We start from the raw sequence: 16,704 nt of genomic DNA on the forward strand, positions 1-16,704 counted from the left end.
CCCCCTCGTTTCCTTTATACTTTCTTGGTGTCTGTGGTTACTACAGGTTATATATTCGCTCACATCTGAAGATTTGGAGCTAGGTACCACCACAAATGATAGAGAACATGCAATGTTTGTCTTTTAGGGTCAGGGTTATCTCACTCAATAAGGTCATTTCTATTTCAATCCATTTACCTGCAATTTTCATGATTCTATATTTCTTTACAGATGAATAGTACTCCAAAGTATATGTACACCATATTTTCATTATTCATTCATCCATTGAAAGAAAATTAGGTTGTTTCAATTTTCTAGCTATTGTGAATAGAAAAACTAGGAAGATGGATGGCTAAGCAATTATTTGTCAAGTCAGATGAGTGGTGATATGATCTAATAATACTTGCCTGGAGATCTTAATGCAAAGCTAGCCACAGCCATAGAGGCCAGGCAGTGGTGGTATACACATTTATTCCCAGCAGCCACACTGCTTATCCATAGAACCTGGGAGGTGGTGGCACACACTTTTAATCCCAGCACTAAAGAGGTATATAAGACAGGAACAGGGTCTTATATAAAAGCTGGCAATTAGTCTCCAGCCACATTGAGGACAGGATCGCCCCAGCCTTAGTAGAGGTAAGAGTTCTCTGGTGGCTTGACTGGTTTGCTTTCTGGTCTTCAGTTTGAACCCTAATATCTTTCTCTGGGTTTTTATTATTTGTGCTACACAAATGTTTAAACTTTGGGGCATATAACAAGAAGTGGTATAGCTGTGCCATAGGGGGAACTTGTCTTTTGCTGTCTGAGAATTCTCTACACTGATTTTTTAGTGGCTGCACCAGATTTCAATCCTACAAGTAGTTAATGCATCCTCACAAGCATTTGTTGTCAGTTGGTTTCTTCATCTTAGTAATTCTGACTTATGACTTCAGCAAAAATGAAATCTCAAAGTTGTTTTAATTTGTGTTTTGTAATTGCTAAGGGTTATAATATTTTTTGAGATATTTTCTAGCCATTTTTAGTTTCTTCTTTGAGAACTCTATGTTCAGAAGCATAGACAATTTGTTCTTTTTTTGTTTATTGTTGGCATTCTTAGATATGGTGGATATTAAACCTCTATTAGACAACTAGCTGGCAAATGTTTTATCTTCATTTATTTTCATTCTGTGTGTCACCTTTTTTCTTTGATAGTTATTTGCTGTTCTGGGCAGTACATTTTAAGTTAATACAGTCCCATTTGTTAATACTTGCTATTATTTGCTGAGTTATGAAAATCCTGTTCAGGAAGTTATGGACTATACCTAAAGCTCACAGCCTTTCTCCCATGTTCCTATGTGCCTTTAATTTTGGCTATGACTGTTAAGTCATTTGACTTCTGTACTAGTATCTCTTGTGACTCGATGATTAATGGAAACCAACTAAAGGAGTGAAGGTTTATTGTGGTCTATGGGTTCAAAGGAATTTCTATTCCTCATTGTGGAGAAGGAATAGTAGAGAAGTGTGGTGATATCTTGGTATTACTCTAACAAATAAACCTTTCCTGAATATCAGAGGGCAGAGCTAGCCACTAATTAACCATAGAAGTCTTGAGGTCTATACAGACTGACACGAAGTTTCATGGCTGGGCTGAGAGAGGAATATAAGACAGGAGCAGACAGGAACTCTGTCTCTTTCCAGTCTGAGTATTTTATAGAGTAAGAGATCTAGTGGCTGGCTGCTCTACTTCTCTGATCTTTCAGCTTTCAGCCCCTAGCATCTTACTCTGGGTTTTTACTATTAAGACCAAATAAAAGGAGCTGAATCTGAAATGACGGGATCAAGCAGTAGTGGCCTCTCACATAGCACAAGATGCCACACAAAGCTCTACCAGATCCAGGGAATATGACATTCATGGGCTTACTCCTAGTGACTTATTTATCCCATCCAAACAGATCTATTTTACAAAGGTTTTACAGACCTTCACAATAAAAAAAACTGGTTCCAAGTAGTCAAAAGGTAAGTTTTATGGGACCTTCCATATTCAAACTGTAACATGTCATTTTCACAACACTAAGAGCCAAAAAATATAGGTAAAACTGGCCAACCAGTCTTGGTTCCTTTCTTATGTATCAGCCTGTTTTGTTTTGTTTTTTAATGTTACTGCAATTTGATACTATTATCTGCTTCAAATGGCTCAAACAGCTCAATTGCTTAAATGTATAGCAGTTTCTTTTTCACATACAGCAAAAGTTCAAGTAGGCCCTTGCTGGCACAGTGATTGATATTAACTCTAAATTTCAGTGGTGCCAAGAAATTGTTCTCAGTGCCTCCAGATCTTTGTTGTATAAGCTAAGGTTCAATTCCTCAGTGGAAAATAATAATTTTAGTTTATCAATTCAACTCAGTGCCATCATGGAGGTAATTGAGATGAAAAGCAATCAAAGACACCTATCAGTTTGACAGTCTTAAGTCAATCTTCATCATTTCACAATTGTTCAAAGGTGCACAATTATTACCAAATCTTCCTAGAGTTAGAAATCTGAATCTAACTTTGCTTTTCCATGGTGCATTAATAAGCAGAGTCTGGAAGAGATCACATAATCCCTGGAGACACTAAGAAAACTTGACAAATGTGGCTATTTACTTCCTTAATTTTAGTAATAATATGTCATTCTCTTGGCAGCCATTAACCAAAGGACTTTTTGGAATCTCTACAGCAATTCTCCTTGACTCAAAGAGTACTATTATAGGTAAGGCATGAAACCTGAATTCCACAAATATCCCATGTTCATTTAGGTGGAGGAACTTTTTAAACACATGTTAACATATCTGGGATGGTACTAACTAAACTAGCAGAAAAACAAAGCAAGACAAACAATAACAACAAAACAGAAATAGGGGAAATACACATAGGACCATGCATTCAAAGTACACCTCTATCACCAATGCCTATATGATTCCTATGTTCAATAATAAAGATACAAAATAGGCAGCTTTGTTAACCTGGGCTGTTTACAATCTCTTGGTTTTTTGTTTAGAAAAACATCAAAGAGCATAAAATAATGGTGTTAAGCCAATTATCTACACCTTCTTATAGTAATTGAACATAGGTATTTTCCATTCAGACATGAAAAAATATGCTTGCCTTCATATTACTCAGTGACTAATTTTGTTTTTTTCCTCTCCTCTGTTTTGAAAATTATTCTATCTAATAATTTATGTTGAACTAGATCAGATAAAATAAATTGACGTATATTCACTGATAATGTTATAAGTTGCATACGTTTTTGTAAGATTTATCACTTCTATGCATTTTAATCACAGAAAATGAATGAAAATTAGAAAAACGAGATAGGACATGTTATATCCAAGCCTTTATAACTGTTTACTTCTATTGGAGCACAATGTATCTGTGAGGATGTCTGTGAAAATAAGACTAAAATACAATATAGAAGGTATTTCATGACATGATGAGGAGTTTGGACTTCATTTTGAGAGCAATGTTAGAACAAGTAGCAGCCATTTAATTTTCTTTACTAGGAGTAGACACACATTCTGTTAGGATCTGTGGCTATTTTAAAAGCAAAGTCTTACTATTTTAAATAAAAATTTCTGTTTGACTAGTTTATATATTAACTTATGAATTTCAGCTAGAAATGTGGCTCCCTAGAGTAAGGGAAAGCAAGTTTCAGGTTCTTTTGAAAGTCTATCTGAGCATGTTGCAGCTAAAAGCAAAAAAATGCAAGTGGCATTGCTAGGTGTTCCCTTGAAAGAAGCAGGGTTATCCTTATTTTGGTGAGTCTTGGATCATGAATTGTAAAATTTCACATTAGGAATACAGGAAAAATGTCAAATCCCAAGTATTTCATGACTGTGAAGTTCATATACCACCCTTGGACTGCTACCTTCAGATTTCTTTACACAAAAGAAAAATCAATTCTATTTTATTTCAACCACTTTCGTTTGGTTATTCACAGCCAAACCAAATTAAAACTGGCTTGACTATTACGTTTATCCTTAATGCAATCAAAGATATGACCTGATTTTAAGTTATCTCTAAGGGTCAGAGGAGGCCTCCTGGTCTAGTTTCATTGATTGCACAGTTCTTTATGAGGATAGAACAGCAAGAGGAAAGAAACCTGTCACTTGAGCACGCTTCTTCATCCTTGATTCAGCTATGCCCAGAGTGGACTTTAACCTACTTATAAAAGGCTGTCTTGCACTTTCCTTCTAGCTTTGCCCCAACACAAAGCCTGGTGTCACTCAGTACAGCCTGGTTCCAACTGAGCCATTATTGACATAGTTATTTCCTCTTGTTAGCCACTGTTCATCCCCCACTAAGTAGTTCCACTGCGTGAAGATTAGAAGACAGCAGCTTGCTTTTTTTCTCTGCTTCTATTCCTTGAGTGATCCTTCCCCAAGCCATAAGCAATAAAATGAGTGTGTACATAATTTGCAAAAAAAATGGATTACACTACTCTGGCTTCTTGAATGTAACAGTCACAGTTGCTGACAACTACCTTTATTTCAGGAGTATGGTTACCTGGGTGACTAAATTACCAGCTTGGTTAGCTTTTATTCTCTCTGCTTTCCCACTCACTTCTCTTCCTTCACTTTATTCTAATGAATAACTAATTAACTATGAAAGGATTAAGCTAAACTGCATTTTATAACTCATCCCTCCTTGAATTTTCAAAGCTAATTCTTGTCTGAGATTATGTGAAAGGGTTTGAACTTTTCTATTTCTGCAGAACACTTGAAGCATTTTCAAACATAAGAAAGCTGAAAGGCTTTAATGGTATTTCTTCACTGAATACACAAGAATGTCCCTCTCTGCCCTCCCCTGTGTATTCATTCCCTTACAGTTTTCCTGTCTTTTCTCACCCTATCTGAGAAGTAAGGTAATATAAATGTCTCATACTTTCACAAGGCTCTCTGGGGCTAAAATAGCAAAAGTATATATGCATCATTTTAGAATTATAAATGTGTGGTGGAAAGTTTTCAGTTTTATCAATTGGATTTTAAATTACTGGCTCTAAAATGTTACACAATTACTGCTTTTTGTGTTGTTGTTACATTCATTTCTTTACAGAGATAAATATTAGCATCAGACTTCTATATCTCATGGTTTCTTTCCATGGATCTGTCTTGATTTGGGCAATCCAGAAAAAATGACTGATAAACAAGGACCTTCTGTGGCTAAAGATACCAAGAAAATAAGAGGATCCTGATTTCATAGTGCATATTTATGTGCATGTTTACATTTTATCTGGATGTCATTACTTATAATATGCAGTAGAGTTAAAGTGATTTCCCTATAGAAAATTAGTAACCAGTTTTGGCCTCCAATTTGTTATTAATTCTATTTTAGTTTAAGTGGAGGAAAATGACAACAGATTCAGATGTATTTGTTGGTTGGTAAATTTATCAGTTTCCTCACTGAGTACAGATGAAATCCTAAAAAGCTGACATCTTAATTTTCAAAGATGTATAAAGAACAGTAGTCAATGCTTCTTCTAGAGTGCCCACACTAATTTGGATAGAAGCAAAAGTCAAATAATATCTGGAGTGCCAGTAAATTGTCTAGTCCAACAGGACAAAAAACTTCAATAATCTGATAGCATTATCACTATTACTGTTGCTATCTACAGTAGCACCACTAAATTTTTTTCTAGTCTCTTGGAGAAGCTAAGAACAAAAGCATATGTAGTAAATAAAATCACATAAGAATTAAACATACACTGTTTCATATAAGAGCTATACCAATTAGCAAACAATAAGAATCTTCATCATTTGTTGAGTGTTCTTTCTGTTTTCTGCCTCCTGATTAACCCAGTGACTCCAGAAAAACACTTAACAGACAGTACTACCATAAGCCTATTTTCATCAACTTGGTCCAAGCACATGTTATTTTGAAATTCCTCGGATCATCTTTAAAACTCCTCATATGAATGTGCAGATTTTGTTGAGAATCTCTAAGTCCCTGTCAGCTTGTTACTGATCAGTTAACCCAAAGGACAACTGACTACCAAAAGGTACCTATGGAGAACACTTTTCATTTATTAGTATATTAGAATCACCTTGTCTTAGTTGGAATTTCTTTCGCTGTGAAGTGATACCATGAGCACGGCAACTCTTACATAGAAAAACATTTAATTAGGGTGGCATACATTTTTGGAGGTTTAGTACATTATCATGATGGTATGAAATGGTGGCTTCCAGCCAGACATGGGGCTGGAGAAGGAACTGAAAGTTATATATCTTAGCCTGCAGGCAACAGAAAGTTGTCTGAGATACTGGGAGTAGCTTGAACAAGGAGACCTCAAAGCCCACCTACAAAGTGACACATTTCCTCCAACAAAGCCACACTTCCTAATAGTGCCATTCCCTATGAGCTTACAGGGATCAAAGAAATTACATACCTCATGATCTTGGCAAAACTGTTTCTCAGATTTAACACAATAATGTGAACACTCAGAATACAAATTTCTAAGAACCTCATAGATGATTCCATTGAACACTTTAAAGAAACACAGACCGGAAGCAGCTGTTCCTCCAGCAGCATCAGGTAAACAGGCCGGCTTCCCGGCCTGTGTTGCAGTGCCTGCAGATCACCTGGGAACTGTACAGAGCTCCCAATCCCGGCGGGAGCCAAGCACCCCAGACTCCAGATCTTCTCTCCAACCAACGAGGCCAGGAAACCAGAGGAGGCTGGGAGTCCAGGGAAGTAGCTGTTCCTCCAGCAGCATCAGGTAAACAGGCCAGCTTCCTGGCCTGTGTTCCAGTACCTGCAGATCGCCTGGGAACTGCACAGAGCTCCCAATCCCAGCGGGAGCCAAGCACACCAGACTCCAGGTCTTCTCTCCCACCAAGGAGACCAGGAAACCAGAGGAGGCTGGGAGTCCAGGGAAGCAGCTGTTCCTGCAGCAGCATCAGGTAAACAGGCCGGCTTCCAGGCCTGTGTTCCAGTGCCTGCAGATTGCCTGGGAACTGCACAGAGCTCCCAATCTTGGCGGGAGCCAAGCACCCCAGACTCCAGGTCTTCTCTCCCGCCAACGAGACCAGGAAACCAGAGGAGCCAGAGAGACCAGGGGAGTAGCTGTTCCGGATCAGGTACAACAGGACCCAGCATAGGGTCCAGAGGACCAGGTAGGAGGCTAAGCGCCCCAGATTCCTTTTCTTCTTCTCCACCCATGGGACCAGCACTTGGACAAGGAATAGAAGAACCACCAGATTATTGGACTTGCTAGCACGCACCGAAAGGGAATTCTGGTCCCCAGACCAGTAAGAGGCTCTTTCTGCACCCACTAGAAGAAGAGATGGGAAAGAGACAATACAAAAACACACTCAGCAACAGAAAAACAAATATGACACCGCCAGATTCTAGAGACTCCACACCAGCAAGACCCCAACATTCCAATGCGAACGAAGCAGAAGAGAACGACCTTAAAAGCACTTTCATGAAAATGATAGAGGCCCTAAAAGAGGATATAGGAAATTCGCTCAAAGAAATGGAAGAAAAAACAAACCAAAAAATGCAAGAAATGGTAGAAAAAACAAAGCAAAAAATGAAAAAATGGAAGAAGAAACAAACCAAAAAAGGCAGGAAATGGAAGAAGAAACGAAGCAAAAAATGCAAGAAATGGAACAAAGAGCAAACCAAAAAATGCAAGAAATGGAAGAAAGAACAAACCAAAAAATTCATAAAAGGCAACAAATGGAAGAAAAGATAAACAGAAAATTGCAAGAAGCAATGCAAACACTGCAAGGGTTGAAAACTGAAATAGAGACATAAAAAAACACATTCTGAAGAAAGGCAGAAAATAGAAAAGCTGGACAAACAGTCAGGCACTACCGATACAAGCATTACCAACAGAATAGAAGAGATGGAAGAGTGAATCTCAAGTGTTGAAGATACACTAGGAGAAATGGATTTATCAACCAAAGAAAACCTTAAATCCAACAAATCCTTAACGCAAAATATCCAGGAAATATGGGACACCATGAAAATACCAAACCTAAGAATAATAGGTATAGAAGAAGGAGAAGAAATCCACCTCAAAGGGGCAGAAGGCATATTCAACAAAATCATAGAAGAAAACGTTCCCAACCTTAAGAAAGACATGCCAATGAAGGTACAAGAAGCCTACAGAACACCAAATAGAGCAGACCACAAAAAAAATCCCCTCGCTACATAGTAATCAAGACCCCAAACATACAGAATAAAGAAAGAATATTAAGAGCAGCTAAGGAAAAAGGTCAAGTAACATATAAAGGCAGACCTATCAGAATTGCACCTGATTTCTCCATGGAAACTCTGAAAGCCAGAAGGTCCTGGATAGATATTCTACCTACACTAAGAGACCATGGATGCCAGCCCAGACTACTATACCCGGCAAAGCTCTCAATCACTATAGACGGAGAAAACAAGATATTCCATGACAAAACTAGATTCAAGCAATATGTGTCCACTAACCCAGCCCTACAGAAAATTTTGGAAGGAAAACTCCAACCCAAGGAAGCTAACTACAACCAGAAGAACATAGGCATTAGAGAATCCCTCTCTACCAACAGTCAAAAGAACAAAGGGGTGAAATTCCACACATAATTCCACCAACAACAACCATTGCAAATCGAAGAAGGTTGAGCAATCAATGGTCATTAATATCCCTCAATATTAATGGCCTTAACTCACCCATAAAAAGACACAGACTAGCAGAAAGGATTCAAAGACAGAACCCTTCCTTCTGCTGCATAAAAGAAACACACTACACCCTCAAAGACAGACATTACCTGAGAGTTAAAGGTTGGGAAAAAATTTTTCAATCAAATGGACCCAAGAAACAAGCAGGGGTAGCAATCCTAATATCTAACAAACTAGACTTTAAAATAAAATCAATCAAAAGAGATGAAGGAGGTCATTACATACTCATCACAGGTGAAACCCACCAAGATGAAGTGTCTATCCTGAACATCTATGCCCCAAATACAAAGGCATCCACATTCGTTAAAGAAACATTATTAGAACTCAAATCTCATCTAAAGCCCCACACAGTTATAGTGGGAGATTTCAACACACCACTCTCACCACTAGACAGGAATACCAGACAGAAACTCAACAAAGAAGCAAAGGGTCTAATAGAAGTAATGACCCAACTGGGATTAACAGATATCTATAGAACATTTCATCCACATAAAAAAGAATATACCTTCTTCTCACCACCACATGGAACCCTCTCAAAAATCGAACACATACTTGGCAACATATCAAACCTCAGCAGCTACAAAAAAATTGGAATAACTCCATGCATCTTATCAGACCGCCATGCTTTAAAATTAGAATTCAACATCAACACAAATTGCAGAAAACCTACAAACTCATGGAAATTGAATAATGCTCAACTGCACCATCCCTGGGTCAAAGAGGAAATAAAAAAAGAAATTTAAGACTTCCTCGAATTCAATGAGAATCAAGACACAACATACCCAAACCTATGGGACACTTTGAAAGCAGTGCTACGGGGGGAAGTTCATAGCATTAAGTGCTCACATGAAGAAACAGTTATACCACAGAATTAACATCACAGCTGAAAGCTCTAGAACACAAAGAAGCAAAATCCCCCAGGAGGAGTAGACGCCAGGAAATAATGAAATTGAGGGCTGAAATCAATAAAGTAGAAACCAGGAAAACAATACAAAGAATCAATGCAACGAAGAGTTGGTTCTTTGAGAAAATCAACAAGATAGACAAACCTTTGTCCAAATTTACCAAACAGCAGATAGTGAACACGCAAATTAACAAAATCAGAAATGAAAAAGGGGACATAACAACAGACTGAGGAAATCCAGAGAATCATTAGGGCATACTTTGAAAACCTGTACTCCACAAAATTCGAAAATTTAAAGGAAATGGATGACTTCCTGGATAGCTATCACTTGCCAAAACTAAATCAAGAACAGATAAGCAATTTAAATAGACCTATAACCCCTATGGAAATAGAAGCAGTCATCAAAAGTCTCCCAAACAAAAAAAAGTCCAGGTCCAGATGGCCTCAGTGCAGAATTCTACCAGAAATTCAAAGAACAGCTTATACCAATTCTTCTCAAAGTGTTCCACACAATAGAAGCAGAAGGGTCTTTGCCAAACTCTTTCTATGAGGCTTCAATTACCTTGATCCCCAAGCCACACAAAGATACAACTAGGAAAGAGAACTTCAGACCAATATCCCTCATGAACATTGATGCAAAAATACTCAATAAAATACTGGCAAATCGGATCCAAGAACACATCAAAACAATCATTCACCACAATCAAGTAGGTTTCATCCCAGGGATGTAGGGATGGTTCAACATACGAAAATCCATCAACGTAATCCACCATATAAACAAGCTGAAAAACAAAAATGACATGATCATCTCACTAGATGCTGAAAAAGCCTTTGACAAAATCCAACACCCCTTCATGATAAAGGTCTTGGAGAGATCTGGGATAACAGGGACATACATAAACATAATAAAAGCTATATACAGTAAACCAACAGCCAACATCAAACTAAATGGACAGAAACTCAATGCAATTCCTCTAAAATCAGGAACAAAACAAGGCTGTCCACTCTCTCCATACCTTTTCAACATGGTACTTGAAGTTCTAGCTATTGCCATATGACAACAAAGGGGGGATCAAGGGGATACAAATTGGGAAGGAAGAGGTCAAACTTTCACTGTTTGCAGACAATATGATAGTTTACATCAATGACCCAAAGAACTCTACCAGGGAACTCTTACAGCTGATTAACACCTTCAGCAAAGTGGCAGGCTACAAGAACAACTCAAGAAAATCAGTAGCCCTACTATATACAGATGATAAAAGGGCTGAAAAAGAAATCAGAGAAACATCACCCTTTACAATTGCCACAAACAACATAAAATACTTGGGGTAACGCTAACCAAACAAGTGAAAGACCTGTATCGTAAGAACTTTGAATCTTTAAAGAAAGAAATTAGAGAAGCCCTCAGAAAATGGAAAGATCTCCCATGCTCTTGGATAGGTAGGATCAATGTAGTAAAAATGGCAATCTTGCCAAAATCAATCTACAGATTCAATGCAATCCCCATTAAAATCCCAGCACAATTCTTCACAGAGCTTGAAAGAACAATAATCAATTTTGTATGGAAAAACAAAAGACCCAGGATAGCCAAAACAACCCTGTTCAATAAGGCAACGTCCAGAGGCATCACCATCCCTGACCTCAAGCTCTATTATAGAGCTATAGTCCTGAAAACAGCTTGGTATTGGCACAAAAATAGACAGGTAGACCAAAGGAATCAAATTGAAATTAACCCACACACGTATGAACATCTTATCTTTGACAAAGAAGCTAAAAATATACAATGGAATAAAGAAAGCATCTTCAACAAATGGTGCTGGCATAACTGGAGGCTGGCATGTAGAAGAATGCAGATCGATCCATGTTTATCGCCATGCACAAAACTTAAGTCCAAATGGATCAAAGACCTCAACATAAATCTAGCCACACTGAACCTCTTAGAAGAGAAAGTGGGTGGTACCCTTGAACAAATTGGTACAGGAGACAGCTTCTTGAACATAACACCAGTAGCACAGACAGTGAGATCAACAATTAATAAATGGGACCTACTGAAACTGAGAAGCTTCTGTAAGGCAAAGGACACAGTCAGCAAGACAAAAAGGCAGCCCACAGAATGGGAAAAATATTCACTAATCCCACATCTGACAGAGGGTTGATCTCCAAAATTTACAAAGAATTCAAGAAGCAAGTCTCCAAAACATCAAAGGACCCAATTAAAAAGTGGGCTGCAGAACTAAATAGAGAGTTTTCAATAGAGGAGTCTAAAATGGCTGAGAGGCACTTGAGAAAGTGCTCAACATCCTTAGCCATCCGGGAAATGCAAATCAAAACAACTCTGAGATACCATCCTGTCAGAATGGCTAAAATCAAAAACACCAATGACAATTTATGCTGGAGAGGATGTGGTGAAAGGGGGACACTCCTCCATTGCTGGTGGGAGTGCCAACTGGTTCAGCCACTTTGGAAATCAGTATGGAGATTCTTCAGAAAAATGGGAATAAACCTACCACAAGACCCAGCAACTCCACTCTTAGGCATATATCCAAAAGATGCCCATTCATACAACAAAGATGTCTGTTCCACTATGTTCATAGCAGCTTCATTTGTAATGGCCAGAACTTGGAAGCAACCTAGATGTCCCTCAACCGAAGAGTGGATAGAGAAAATGTGGTACATTTACACAATGGAGTACTATTCATCGGAAAAAAACAATGGAATCATGAGAATCGCAGGCAAATGGATGACACTAGAAGAAACCATCCTGAGTGAGGTAACCCAGTCACAAAAAGAGAAAAATGGCATGTACTCTCTCATATATGGATTTTAGACATAGACCTGGGGAGTGCTAGCCTACAATCCTATGGCCAGAGAGTCTGGGAAACAGAAATTTCATTTAGGGGCTGATCGAAGAAGAGGCAGACTCCCTCGGTTAAGTACTGAGCTGAACTCAAGAAAGCCAGTAACAGAGAGGGAGGACTGATGATCAAAGGGATTAAGACTGGGCCTTTTAACCCCCAGAAACAGCTGACCAGACAAAGGTAAACTCTTGAATCCCAGGCATCAGCCTGGGAATCCAGCATGTGATTGACCAAGACCCCCTGAATCTGGGTGTTAGTGAGGAGGCCTAGGTAATCTATTGAGCCTTGGGAAGCAGATCAGTACCCATCCCAAGTATACACACGGACTTTGGACTCCCATAGAACAATGTGAGGTGCACTCTCACCCTGAACTCTCAAGGAAGGGTCTAGGCCCTGCCCTATATGAAATGACAGACTATGGACACCCCCATGGAGGGTGGGCCTCATCCTCCCTGGGGGAATGAGGGGATAACGGGGGTGGGGTGGGGGGAGGGTACGGGAGGAGGGGAGGGAAAGAGAGAGGGACCTGGAACTGTCTTGTGAAGCAACCTTGTTTCTTATCTAAATTTAAACTGGAAAATAAAATTTAAAAAAATCAAAAAAAAGAAAAAAAAAGAAACACAGACCAAATATTGAAGATTGTTTACATTCATTACCAAGCCAGAAGTAGATATTTGATAGAATTATATCCAATCCTCTATGGATCTCTCAACTAATCCTATTTTTAAAATGCATGACCTGCATGTTCAGTAGATTGGATTCAGTTACCACTACAGAAAATCCAAAATAAAAGTGTTTTAAAGACACAATTTTTATATCACACAATATAATTTGACAGGTCAATCTGTAGTTTAGTGTGATAATACAGTGGGACAATTCATAGCCTATGAACATTTATACATTTGTGTTTTACTAATCCTTTTCTTTTTATTGAGGATATTTCATATCTTGATGACTGTTAAAGGTTTAGACATTACATCCAAAGGAGTCAGGAAGCAATTTTTGAAACATGTATGGAGTAGTATAAACCACATCTATTTAAATTCTATTTCAGATTTTATTTTCCAGAAACTTCTCCAAGTAAAATATGCATTTACTTTACTGTTCAGGTGATTTTAAACAATAATCTTTATTTTTCTTTGCAATATTCATACATTTATATGCTCCCTTTTGATCAGATCACCCCCATGTATTATGTCAATCACATGGTTGCATACACACACACACACACACACACACACACACACACACAATACAGACATATTTCATTTTTTTGTATTGTCACTGCTCAAATCATCATCACTAGGTGGAAATGGATAATGATATAGATGACAAGTTCTTAAGACACTGCCTCATCATAGTACCAGCAGACATTCCTTCTTTTTTATCATTTTTATTTTAATTTTAAATAGCTTGTTTTACATGTCAATCGCAGTTCCCTCTCCCTCCCCTCCTCCCGCACTCCCCTTCCCCTCCACCCTCCCACCCTATTGCCAAATCCTTCCACATAGGGGATATCTAGAGTCTGTCATTTCACTCTTGGTAGGGTCCAGGCACTCCCCTAAGAGTCCAGGCTGAGAGAGCATCCCTCTTTGTGCTATAGGCACACGATGACTGTTTGTATTCCAGGGATAGACACTGATCCACAGCTCAGGGCCCCATAGGTTGCCCAGGCCTTCTCACTGACACTCACATTTGGGGGGTCCAGATCAGTCCCATGCTGGCCTCCCCACTGTGGGTCTGGGGTCCAAGAGCTCTCTCCTGTTCAGATCAGCTGTCTCTGCTGGTTTTGCCAGCCCATTCTTTGCCAATTTGCTCATCGTTCCTCTCTCTCTGTCACTGGGTTCCTTCTACTTATATTATTTTGGCTGGAACTCGGTGAAGATAACCATGTCTAATAAGCAAAACAAATTGCAAATGCAGTCCCTCTGTATGTCATGGAATCAAAGGAAATTGCCTCTTTATGATGTATTTCCTACAAAACAATTTTATTGGTTAATATATGATGGTATCTAAAAAATAACAAAGTTTTATTAGAAAAGAAGATGGTGAGAATGAATGCAGGGTTAGTCATTAATATTATCTCTTCATTTTAGTACTATTTCTTTTGAGAGGACAATATGCAATCATTTCTCATCTTGTTAACAAATAAGAAAAGTTCACATTCCCACTACAAATACCCATATTTTCATCAACAACACTCTTTAGGGAGATGAAAACATTCATTTAACTATAAATGTAACGACTATCATTTAATTAGTCTACTGGTTAGGAATAACGATTTGTCTCTGAAGCATCCCAGGAAAGGTTGTAATAACGTAATGATATTATTTATTTCAAAGTGGAAAGAGGACAAAGAAAGACTTATGGATTCTTCTATAAACACCATCAGTATAAAATGAAAACTGTATCAGAGCTTGTAAGTTGAAAGAGAATTCTTGGAAGGAAAGTGGAGAAAGTATCAGTGAAAACAGACTGGAAATCTCAACCAAATGAAGAAAATCAAGAAGGTACTGTGTCGTTATAGAGCTATAACTCTAAATAAAGGGTGTAATCTGCCATTTGATTTCATAATATATTGGTTTGTGACAGTAATGGTGGCCTATGTAACATAAAATAGATGGTCTTGAACACTGATGAATTACGGCAAATGCAGAGTAGCCACTAATGTGACAAGACAAAAATTCTCCAAAAGGCTAAAATATAGTATCTGCCTTAGCCTTGGGCTACTTGAAAAGGGCATAGACATTTATATTTGGGCAAGAAAGGTGAGGAAACAACAATTCTCATTCCCTCCTACAAAGTGAAATTATTCTTCTGGAGTGAATAGGTGATGCTGCATTCTTTGACTGATAAATCCATTCAAGTATCATGGAGAGAGCAATTTAGGCCATTTTTTGGAAGGGTAAGAGGCAGCATCTTTATTAAAAGAATAGGATAACAGCTAGAGAAACATAAAAAGCAAGAAAGCATCACTTGAAAAGTCATGTCACTTCCCTGAAGGGAAATTCTCTTACTCCAGATGTATGAAAAGGTAGACTGTTTGAAATACTAGCTATTACTGGTGGTCAATGTGTAGTATTAGGAATAAGGAAAAGTGCTAGATACATATAAGAAAGCTTTGCATAGAATTACCATAGCCACCAACCTCACAAAAACCTAGAACATCTCCATTGAAAAGCCCATATTTCTTATGGAAAAGAATATCTTATTATGGTTCCTTTTTACCTCCATTCACAGATTCACAAAAGTGTCGCAAAAACGGACATAAAAATAGAGCATTGTAGAATGTCTAGAAATGTAACGGAAAAGTCATCAGCTTTTCCTTAGAATCAAATGCCTGAATATTATAATGTTCCTACTTCTTTGTTCCTAAACACTAACAGACAAATTAGAATCTGGCAGTGCAGATTGCTACACCCACTATACATCTTATGGAATTAGAATCTGAGCATAAGGAACTTCATTTCTACATTTTAAAGAAGTCATTTTAGTGATCTTATGAATAAAACAGGCATAAGAAAATGGTTGCTGATATGGAGTACAGAAAATAAAATTATCCAAAAAATATAATTTTAATTAAAATATTAATTTCATAGTTATTCAGAAAGTCTACAACAAAATTTTGGTGATTTTTATTTTATAACACTTTCTATGGCAATCTCATTATTAAACATTGGTTAAGTATGATATCTCTATACTATCTATAAGAATCCCTTAAGACTGAAGTCTTTTTTTTTTTTTTGGTTTTTATGAAACAGGGTTTCTCTGTATTGTGTTGGAGGCTGTCCTGGAACTTGCTCTGTAGTCCAGGTTAAAACTCACAGAGATCCACCTGCCTCTGCCTCCTGAGTGCTGGGATTAAAGGCGTGTGCCACCAACGCCCGGCAAGACTGAAATCTTAATATGTGCTGTTTTCCAACCAATGCACATATCCTCTAGAGAATTCACATTCTTCCCTTCATCATTCTTCAGATGCTGATTTTCCAAAGACATAAGCTTATTTAAGTAAATTCTCTGGCTCTACAATCCAAAGAGGGGAAAATCAGATTCTATGACACAATGTAACCATATGTATTGTTCCAAATTACAATTGTTTTGATAATTCTCCACAAGAGATGGAAGAGGGGTTTACTCAATGTTCACTGCAATTACATTTTTTCAAACTATAATGCAGACACATTCAATTCCAACTGTTTGAATTTTACGTACCCCCTAATACAAATATATGACATTTGTCACTATTGATGAATTGTACGCTCTCAAAGAGGGAAAAAGGA

This window comes from Mesocricetus auratus, unplaced genomic scaffold (genome assembly GCF_017639785.1).
Source record: "Mesocricetus auratus isolate SY011 unplaced genomic scaffold, BCM_Maur_2.0 Super-Scaffold_100003, whole genome shotgun sequence".
NCBI classification, from domain to species: domain Eukaryota; kingdom Metazoa; phylum Chordata; class Mammalia; order Rodentia; family Cricetidae; genus Mesocricetus; species Mesocricetus auratus.